The sequence below is a fragment of the Marmota marmota genome, unplaced genomic scaffold (genome assembly GCF_001458135.2).
Source record: "Marmota marmota marmota unplaced genomic scaffold, marMar, whole genome shotgun sequence".
NCBI lineage: Eukaryota > Metazoa > Chordata > Mammalia > Rodentia > Sciuridae > Marmota > Marmota marmota.
The window spans coordinates 1936704-1947802 of NW_026000000.1; the positions used below are offsets into that span (position 1 = coordinate 1936704).

An 11099-nucleotide genomic window follows, 5' to 3' on the forward strand; every position below is an offset into this window, starting at 1 on the left:
TTCATGATAAGTTAGATTACTATTTTCTCTATATAGCTTCATTGGAAATATGTAAAAATATTTTGATAATACCTTCAAGGATCAATAAAAGGTTTGAGAAGATTTTATTATTCTGAATGCTTTGATTGATACAGCAACAAAACTTCAAGGCTGCAAATTGCTAATATTTTGGCAATTACATCCATAGTTTAATGTATGCTTCATTTGCAGTCCTAGATTATATAAACAATAAAATGTATAACGTTAGCAATCCAGCTAGTCCAGAAAATGTTAGTTTTAAAAATAGTATGTCTCAGTTTCTAGAGATTATTCTATAAAACCATATTAAAAATAATTTTTAACAATATGTCTTCTTAGTTATATAAAACATGTAGCATGTTCTTATTCTTTGTTAACATTGGACATTACATGGTCAAATATGTTGTTGACACAGTTATAGTTGCCATTATTTATTAGGCTGTTATTCTCTAATTTTATATTATCACACAGTATTAAAATATCTTCACTATTTCATTCTAAACTATCCTAACATATTTTGTAATTATCATAGTTTGTATTTATTTGTGTGTTTGTGTGTGTGTTCTGTGCTTTCATATGGTACCCTTTTTAAACTCTAACCCTTTATTCTGTTTTATTTCTCTTCAAAGCATTATCTAATATTTTGGAAAATATGTCATTTTCCCAATAGAATATAATCTTTATGTAGGTAGGAAATTTCTTTTTATTGCTCTAACTGTAGTTATATAGTAGGAACTTGATACTTCTATTCAATGAGTGTCTTGTGCACAAAAAATCATGATGCCTTTTCTTTATATTTAATTAAACTGAAATAGAAAATCCAAAACAAAAGTACAGTTTTGTAGAGATTTGTAAGACATGATGACCTTATTGGATATGGTGGATGTGATCATATGAAGAAGAAAAAAAATTGTCAACTTCAGATAAATGTATGATTGCAAAAGGAGCTTGAACTTCATATGACTGGTTTGTAACACAGACTATAACAACTGATTGTTTCAGACCTAAGTTTCACCTTTGGTCAATAAGAACTAATAAAGCCTATAAGATTGTTGAGAACTAAATTATATACCTTTACAATGAATATAATGAATATACAAAGAATGTTAAACTTTTTACATAAGGAGGATTTTATATAAAGGACAGTTCAACTTTACATAGAATGATATCATGTTTTTGAACATTTTTAAAAAAGGACTTAACTCTATAATGAATAACAGTTTATGAATTCAGAAGTACATATGAGATTCTATTGTAAATGGGCAAGACAGTTAATACTTGTGGCTATACTTTCTTATCTTGAAAACTGGAATAAAGTCATCTATCTTTTGATAATTTTTTTTTAATACTGGTGATGAAACCCAGGACTTTGCACACACTAAGCAAGCACTCTGCACTGAGGTACATCCACAGCTCTCTTTTAATAATCTTGAAAGTATTAAATATGTCTTTTCCAGTATGTTAAACAAAAACCACATTTTTTCATTCCTTTTCTCATTGTGCTAAAATTTCACATAATAAATTTTATCATTTTAGCGATTTTTAAATTTATAACTTTTTATTGTTAAATTTTTATACATTGCTCTTAAACAGATTTCCAGAATGTTTTTATCTTGTGGAACTGCAATTCTATATACATTAAGTAACAAATCTCTTCCTCTCCCTTTATCCCACCATTTTACTTTCTAAATATATAAATTTGATGACTTTCAATATATCATGTAAATAGAATAATACAATCTCTCCTTTTGTAATTGGCTTATTTCACTTAATGTAATAGCATCAGTATTCATCCATGGTGTATTATGTCACCAGTTCTAGTCCTATTTTAAGGCTAAATTTTATTCTATTGTATGTGCCTACTATATTTTGTTTATCCATTCATCCCTTGAAAAACATTTGGGTTCCTTCTACTTCATGGGTATTGTGAATACTGCTTCTATGAACATAGGTGTACAAATATCTTGTGTAGACCTTGATTTCATGTTTCTGTATATATGCCCACAGGTGAAATTTTTGGAATATATTGGAGTTCTACTTCATAAATATTTTTAAAGAACATAATACTGTTCTATAATATTTGTATCATTTTACACCAAAAGTACACAAAGCTTTGTACTACTTCACATTCCTATCAAAGATTTCTCTTTTTCTCTTAATTTTGTTGATAGTAACCATCATAAAGGGTTCAAGGTCATACATTGTTGTGTTTTTCATTTGAATTTTTCTGGTGAGTAATAAAATTGAGCATATTTTTATATGCAATTAGATGTTTGTATGTAATCTTTGAAGCAATGTCTGAGTTGTTTGACTATTTTCACAGGAGTTATTTGAATTTTTTTGTAGTTAAGCTGGGGAAGGAAATTCTTCATATATTCTGATATAAACTCCTCACCAGACATCGGATTTGCAGCTTTTTGTGTGGTTCCATAGGTTACCTTTTTTCTCTGTTGGTTGGGTCCTATAATAAACACAAGATTTTAAATTTGATGTCATCCCATTTGTCTGTTGTTGCTTTTGTGGACTATGGTATTGGTATCCCATCCAACAAATCATTACCAAATGTAATAGTATGTAACCATACTCGTATGTTCTTTACTGGGGTTTTATAGCTTTAGGTCTTACTTGTAGGTCTTTAATCTATTTAAAGTTAATTTTTATATGTGGTATATTCTTTTATATGTAGATACTCAGTTTTTCTATCACCGATTGTTGAAGGGATGGTCCTTTCCATTCCTGATTCCTCTTTGTAGATTTTTAAAAATATTTTTGTTTGTTGTTTTTTAGTTGTAGTTGGACACAATACATTTATTTATTTATTTATTTACTTACTTACTTATTTAATGTGGTGCTGAGGATCGAACCCAGTGTCCTACATGTGCTAGGTAGGCACTCTATCGCTGAGCCACAACCCTAGCCCCAGATTTTAGATTTTTCTCAAGAAGGAATATATTGAACACTTTTTTGAAAGTTACCTTAGTTGATGTAAACAGTAGAGATGAGAACTTTTATACTTGATTAAGCAGTGTGAATCCCTATATGTTCATCCTATCAGTACTAAAGAGTAATAAAATATAAACATAAACCATGTAGACCACAGAGTGCCAATTAGTTAATTAAATATAAAAATTTATTGTTCCAGTGACCAGACTAATTAACATGTTCATTCCCTGTGGACATTCATAGATGACAAGTCATTTCATCATCAAAGCCACTTTCTGTATTTCCCATGAGACATTCCTGTTATAAATGAAGTGGACATTTTGAATTCCATGAGATTATCACTTTTATTTTTTCCTTTAGGTAGACACATATTTAAGGCCAAAACATAATCCAAAGTTTCCTTGGAAAGTCTAAAATTATGATGAATCAGGAAACTTGATGAAAGGAAAGCTTAATAACCTTATATCCACTTTGTGATGAAAAAGTTTTTGCAAACAAGACTACTATAGTTTGATAGCTAACAGCATAGCACCTGGAAACTAGAATGCTTAGAGTAAATCTTGGCTGCTATAATAGTGATAATGATTAGTTCCACACTTCCCCAAATGGGCTTAAATTGTTTCAGTAAATTTTAAAATCATTTTTGTTATGTCATGCTTAAAGAACTGGTCAAATCCCATTGGTAATAAAACATCTTTTTTTTTTTTTGGTTGTTGTTTTTGTACTGGGCTTGAACCCAGGAATACTTTACCACTGAGCTATATCCTCAGCCTTTTTTAATCTCTTATTTTGAGACAGGGTTTCACTAAATTGCTGAGACTGACATTGAATTTGCAATCCTCTTGCCTCAGCTTTTAAGTCACTGGGATTACAGGTGTACACCACAATGCCTGGTGAAACATCTATTTTTAATTATATTAATGCATTCAACAAATTTCAGTGTAAGTATGTTATCCTAGTCTTCCTACAGATAGCCTTACACATCTGCAGTGTCTCATGTTGATCTTAGAATTTATCTGTTTGGAACTTTGTGTTTTTCTTACTTAAACGTTTTTGAGATTAAGGCATAGAGACAACAGCTGGGAGGATAAGAGTAGGGACAATTTAACATCAACAAATACTTAAAAATAAGCATACAGAGAAGAAACTAAAATGTATTTTTATTTCTTGACTTCTTCATTTCTTCTTCTTCTTCACTATAAACCCCAAATTAATAAAATTAATAATAATTAATAATGATTGGGGTTCTAAAACTTAAATCCCAAGATTATATAAAAAATATTTTGGAAATACTATACAAATTGGAACCAGTAATTTAGGTCTCAGAGTTGCTCCAGTGCTTCTCTTACTTTCTAAATACAATATGAAAATTCAATTTTAGTAGGACTTTATTGAAGCAGTTATTGATTTAATGTGCAAGAGCCTCATCTCCATGATATATTTATAGAGCACCTGAAATGTGTCTGTGTAATCAATTTATAGTTCCTGGAATTAAAGTTACAAAACATAGTTTGGAAATCTAGCCAAAACACATAAATTTCTAGCATAAGAATTCAGGTGTCTTTTGACAAGCAAATCCATGAAACAGTAAATGATAAATTTCATTACTTACATTTTCTTAAATCAGTATAATAAAAACTTGGTCTTGAAGAGAAAGGTTAAATTCTGTTTGAGTTTGAATTAGTTATGCTTAATCTACACCCCACTAATGATTAGCTAAGAAATCATGGATAATAAATTAAACTCTTTAAGTGTGCTAATATCCATAACATAAAGCTGGTGATTTACTCATTAAAAAGTTAGTTACAAGTTGTAAGCACTCAGATAAACCAGAAAACAATGATTACAGGGAGTTTATTTTCTCTTGCAAGGAAACAGCGAATAAAATAGCATTATTAATAAGCTAATATATAATATGATGTTAGGTACTTCAATTCCAACAAACACAAGTAAATATAACTTGCAAATATAAAATTGTGGCAGGTAGGTTATACTAATTTAAGGAGGGTAGTTAAGGAAAGCCTCTTTGATAAGATTAAATCTGAACAGATAACTGAATAAACTAAGGTAGAAAGTCATATGACTATGCAATTAGATTCAAATAACCACAAAGAAAGAGGGAACTGCAGATATAAAAACTCAGAGTATGCTCAGCAAATAAAAATACAGATAAGAAAGTAGAAAATAAGTTATATAGAACCTCATAGGTCACTTGGAAGACTTCAAATTCAGCTTAATATGGAGAGTTCTTGTCTGTCCAACATGGTAACCACAGGAATTAAGAGTTTCTTTAGTTGTAATACTTGTCATATAAGCTGTGTTTTCTAAGTAAGTTACCAGCAACATGCAAATTTTCTCTAAGTTAACTTAACACAAAGATAGTTGAAAGAAATGATCAGTAGAGAATTATTACGAATGGTCTAACTCTTTCTGGTAATCAGTCATATTTTTATTGAAGGATTTTAAGCATAATATATTGGAATGCTTATATTTTATTTTTTATAACAACTCTACCATTATTTTTCCTTTGCTCTTTTTCTGTACTATTTCCTTTTTATTTATTTGCTTATTATGTTATTGGTTCTTTTTATTTATACATAACATTAGGGCTCACTCTGATATAATCATACAAGCATGAAATATTTGCTCTAATTCAGTTTCCAGTATTTCATCTTTTCCTCCCCTTTTTCTCCCCCCTGTTCCCTTCCTTCTATTCTATTGATCTATAAATGGCCTCATTTTTATCAAATAATGGAATATAGCCATTTTGATAGTACAATTTGTGAAAAAATAATATTTTCTGAAATAGTTATAAAATATGTTAAAGCCAATCATAAAAATAGAACACAATTTCTAATATATAATGAAATCTTGTATTTTAATGTACAAGGTAAAATTCTCTATTATTTTTTTTAAAGATGAATGCAATTTGATTTTAGCTAAACCCTTGGTAATTCTTCAGCACAAAGGTAATTGATTTTTTATTTTTCTGAAATATTTAGCTTTTAGTTTTATTTTGGTAGAGAAGGAAAAGTAATCTCTTCTTGCAAGAAGAAAGACTTTTAATTCATTATAAGAAACACTAATTATTTTTAGAAAAAAAGATAGCCCACTATCCAATTATATTTTAAATATGTTTTTATATAAATAATCATGCACATTGCAGTAGTAGTTTTTTAGGGTGGTACTGGGAATTAAATCTAGGCCTCACATATGCTAATCAAGTACTCTACCACTGAGCTATATCCCCAGCCCTGCAGTAGTATCTTTAATGCTTAAATCTTTGAGATGTAAAAAGTTGTACAGATTTAATGTCTATTTAGTATTCAGTATCATATGAAAGTATTCTTAATTATGCGTGATCCTTTAGTATTGAACTAACAGCATCAATGAAAGGAGGCTTCAATAAGGGTGTTCTGTTCTGTACATTTCACTTCTAGTAGTTGTTTTTGAGAGTTAAAGTTTTTAATTTAACATAAATAAATTATTTATATTAAAGATTAGTCATCAGTTAAAAATGGCTGAAACTTATAATAATAATTAATAAATATTATATTTTATATACATTAAGACAAATTCTTTTTTATTTTGTCACTTGCGTTTTCCAAGTTTGTCCATATTTTCCTATAAGTGAAGTAACCAAAGCAAATGACTCATCAAATAGTTTTCTAAAGATTCCTTTGTATGTTTATTTAGTAAAGAGTCATGTAAGCTGTCCTATTTGTTTCAGTTAGTTTCTTATTTTGATGTCCAAAATAGTCATTGTCCATTAATTAACAAATTTTTGAGTATTTATAATTAAAACCATACCGGTTTATGTTGGGAGAAACAAAGTATAGAAGAATAATAAATCAATTTTCTCAACTAATATGTCCTATCTGAAGATATGATAATGGAAAAATTAAAATCATATTTGTGCTGTTTTCCCAAGCTTTTAAAATAACATAAAAATGTAATAGATTAAAATAAAGGATGAGGCTTCACTGGCATACATAGATGGTATATTCTGTCAGCATTACTACTATTTCTACTCTATGTTTTTCATTTTTTATTCAAACTTTGGACACAGTAACAGGTAAAAAATAAAAATTAAAAAAAAATTTCCTATAATTAAATCAAGAACCCTCTGTTTTTGCCCTTAATTCTAACAAAAATTAAAATCTTTGAACAATTGCTGTTATTTTCAATAAAAGATAAGGAGAATTTTACTAGGTTGAATATATTTATATTATAGAATATAAATAATATTTTAATAGAAAATCCAATTAAAACATTATTTTTTTAGTTTTAAGTAAAATGAAGATATTCTTGCATTATCCACATTTGCCCTGTAAAAATAGTTATTAGCATAGAAAAATTAACAAATAGTAAAGAGAATATTTTAAGAAAACAGTAAGATTGAAGGTGAAGGCTAGATTGAGATAGATTGAGAAAAATAAATAACATAAATCACACTTAAAAGTGTAAATATGTTGACTCTGATATTTTCAATTTAACTGTGGATTTACAATTGATATTTTAAAAGAATTTAGAAATTATCTTACTAATTGACAAAATAAATTATACAGAAATATTTTTTCTGTGACTTGAGGGAAAGTGGTTATTAATATTCTATAAGAAAAATTCAATCATAAAACAATGAAAAAAGACCTATTCTAGCCCTCTATTGTACTTGTCTTTAATAAAAAATCTGGAAATTATGGAGAGAAGCAGAAAGATATAGAGTGGGTAAACTTAACTAACATTTATCTGTTTTATGGTCTTCATATATCACATCATTCAGTTCAGGTTAGTTTCCAGAACTTTGTCTCTCACCAAACAGAAAATAATTGGAAACCATAATATGATAGGGCATTCTTATATATTGTTTTATTACAACATTTAAAATAACAGTTGTTTTAGGGCTGGGGATGTGGCTCAAGCGGTAGCGCGCTCGCCTGGCATGCGTGCGGCCCGGGTTCGATCCTCAGCACCACATACAAACAAAGATGTTGTGTCCGCCGAAAACTAAAAAAAAAAAAAAATATTAAAAATTCTCTCTCTTTCTCTCCCTTCCTCCCTCCCTCTCTCACTCTATCTTAAAAAAAAAAAAAAAAATAACAGTTGTTTTATAGAGATTTCCAAAAAACACAGTGGGGCCTTTAATTCTTTTGAAACTATCTCTTTCTGTCTCTCTGTCTCTCTGTCTCTCTCTCTCTCTCTCTCTCTCTCTCTCTCATTTTCTCTTTCTCCATGTTTTAAAAGAAATGAGTAATACAGCATTATATTGTTTTTATAATCCATAAGTTTGTCCAATAAAACATCTCATTAGTTTACAATTCAATCAAGATACAGTGTAACATAAATAAATATATCTTTTACTAGGGTAGCCACTCCACTCAGCAAAAGTCAATCACATCACCCCCCTCCCTCTTTTTGAGGTGCTGGAAATTGAACCCAGGGCCTCACACCTGCTGAGAGAGTGGTCTACCACTGAGCTGTTCCTCAAGGTGCTTATCCTCTATTTTCTTAATCATGTCTATGATTCTTCTCTTAACTTTCTCCAATTTATTCGCAATTTACCTCAGACACTGCTGCTGTTTTTTAATGTGAGAAATAAATTCAACCACATGTTTATATAAGAAAATTTTATTTGTATTGTTAATTTGATAAATGTATTTTAGTTGTTTTCATTTATGTCTCATGTATCTGAGGCTAAATTTAATTCTACTTAATATTCTACCTTATTCCAAAGAGAATTTAAGTAGCTTACAATGATTCAAGCAGTAAAACAAGATAAAATACATTGAAAATGAGTTCACAAAAATAAAGCAAACACAAAAGAAGGAAATTAAAGCAAGCAGGCCTAATTAAAGTGGTCACAAACTTGCCTTTCACCTTATCTAGACAAAAGTGAAAGACACAAGCAAACACACACAAAGAAAAGAATAGAATCATTTGCAAAGGTAACAAAACTATACCATTTTTGGTAGAAAATCAGAATTATTTCTGAGTCTGATTTCAAATTAAGAGAAAATATTGTTATCATATGGGTTAGGGTAGAGAGGTGACCATAGAATGTAATGAACCAAATGCCAAGGACTATGGGTAGTAATAATTGGGTTATAATTTGAGGAAAGTCCCTATAGGTTTATAATAATGTAGCAAAGAAGTTAGGAATACAGTAAAACCTGTATTGTGTATTCCTCCAGCAGTCCCCAGTGACTTGATTCTTTCAGGAAGGCTTTTGAAAAATATTGACAGGTTCCTGGAGTGGAGATAGATAGTGCTACTAAAATATAAGCCATTTACTTCAGCAAAAGTCTAAGCATTAGAGTTTACAATCATGGAATCTTAAAAATTCCTATAGCTAACACAAATGTAACATAGCACTCTATTTGTTGGGTTATGTGTATTTAGTAGGTGTTTTCGAATTAACTCCTTCTACACACTCTTTAAGTTATGTGTGGGTAGTATTCCCATTCTGCAGAGGTATGCCCTAAAACTGAGAGATTATTTAATTTCTAGAAACACGCAGATGGATAAGAGTGGAAGTTAATTTGAATGTGTATCTATAGACCAGCAGTAAACTGGGTTCTCTTTGCTGCATTACTTCTCAGGAGGTAAATCTGATTTAAAATTTAACCTATTTTTCTTTAGAGTGAGCTGACCATGCAAGGTCATAAATTCTCATAAAAATGATACTTTCACTTTATTTTTCATTAGTACTGATGGGTAATTTAGAATATGGATGTTATAATAATTTTAGGGTAAAAAATGAAAGTTAAATCAACCATAAGTAAATATCTGTCTCAGCTATGCAATTATTTCAATTAAGACCTTACACTTTAGTTTTGTATAATGCAATATATGGCTGAATCCAATTGAAGATGCATGTATATATGAAACTGATTAAGTTGATGCTGTAAATTTATTTCAGGGATAGGTACCTAAAATAACTTGGTTCAAGAACAAGAGAGCCAGTTTTTATTCAAAACCTTAGTTTCTGATTTGAAATAAAGGAATTTTCATAGGAAAAAAGTTAACATGTTTTTCAAAGTTTATTCTAAAAAGCTGCTTAAATTTTTATATTTTATATTATTTAGAATATGGTAGCACACTTAATATGTTCCCATAACAAAGCTTATATTATCTATACTAACATAGTTCCTTAGAAGTTTTCAGTTTTAAAATGCTTCTAAATAGTACATAATTATATAAATATTCTGGGTATGTTGTAGATATTTTAAATCATAGTGTAATGATGAAAATCTAAATTAAAATTTGATTTTCATTTAATAATTATTGCAATTATTCTAATTATTTTGCTAGTTTTTCACTTCTTAGGAGATCAAGTAAAGCCAGTTCTTTTGTTCTGAGGAAGTTTGCCATACTTGGACACTATTCTGTAATATATATTGACTATAGTATTTGTGTTTTAAATAGATAAGTTGCTATCAACAATGTAAATTCAGGGCAATTATTTTGGTGGTCAGCCACCTTTAATTTATTCTTTTATAATAAATATAATGGTTATATTGTCATTTATTTTGTTTCTACCTGAATCTACATAATACTTAAATAACCTAGAAGTAGTAGAATACACAGTCCACACTACTGTGTTTTTCTCTGTACCTGCTGATGAAAAGGTAATATTGTTGAATTTTTACTATGTTGAGCAAATTCATTTATTTTAAAAGTATATATATATACCGTAGTCTCTTCCTGTATGTGCATAAAAGAAAAGCAGTAGAACTAAGAAAAAAAGTCCTGTGTACCCCGACACTGGATAATTAATGGTATCAAACAACTGGCAAAGCTTACACAAAATTTTTGAAGTCAAGATAATTTTGCTATTGTTCATTGCTACATTCCTACCACGTAGACCAGTACCTTATAAACAGTGGGTATCATATTTTATATATATTTATTATATATATATATATATATATATATATATATATATATATCATAAATAATGAATAATGCTAAATGACATTGTTCCTGATTTTAACTTTTTTATTTCTAGGGCTTTTCCACACCCAACTGTTTTTCACATATCCAATTTTTTTTTTGGTATTAGGGATTGAACCCATGGGTGCTTAACCACTGAGGTATATACAAAGTCCTTTTTTTTTTTTTTTTTTTTTTTTTTTTTT

At 29.1% G+C, this 11099-nt stretch overlaps 1 protein-coding gene across 12 annotated transcripts in view; it reads left to right on the plus strand.

Moving 5' to 3' along the window:
* Positions 1–11099, plus strand: part of Pcdh15 (protocadherin related 15) — a 1628869-nt gene that overhangs the window by 1576241 nt on the left and 41529 nt on the right. The gene's annotated exons all lie outside the window — the stretch shown is intronic.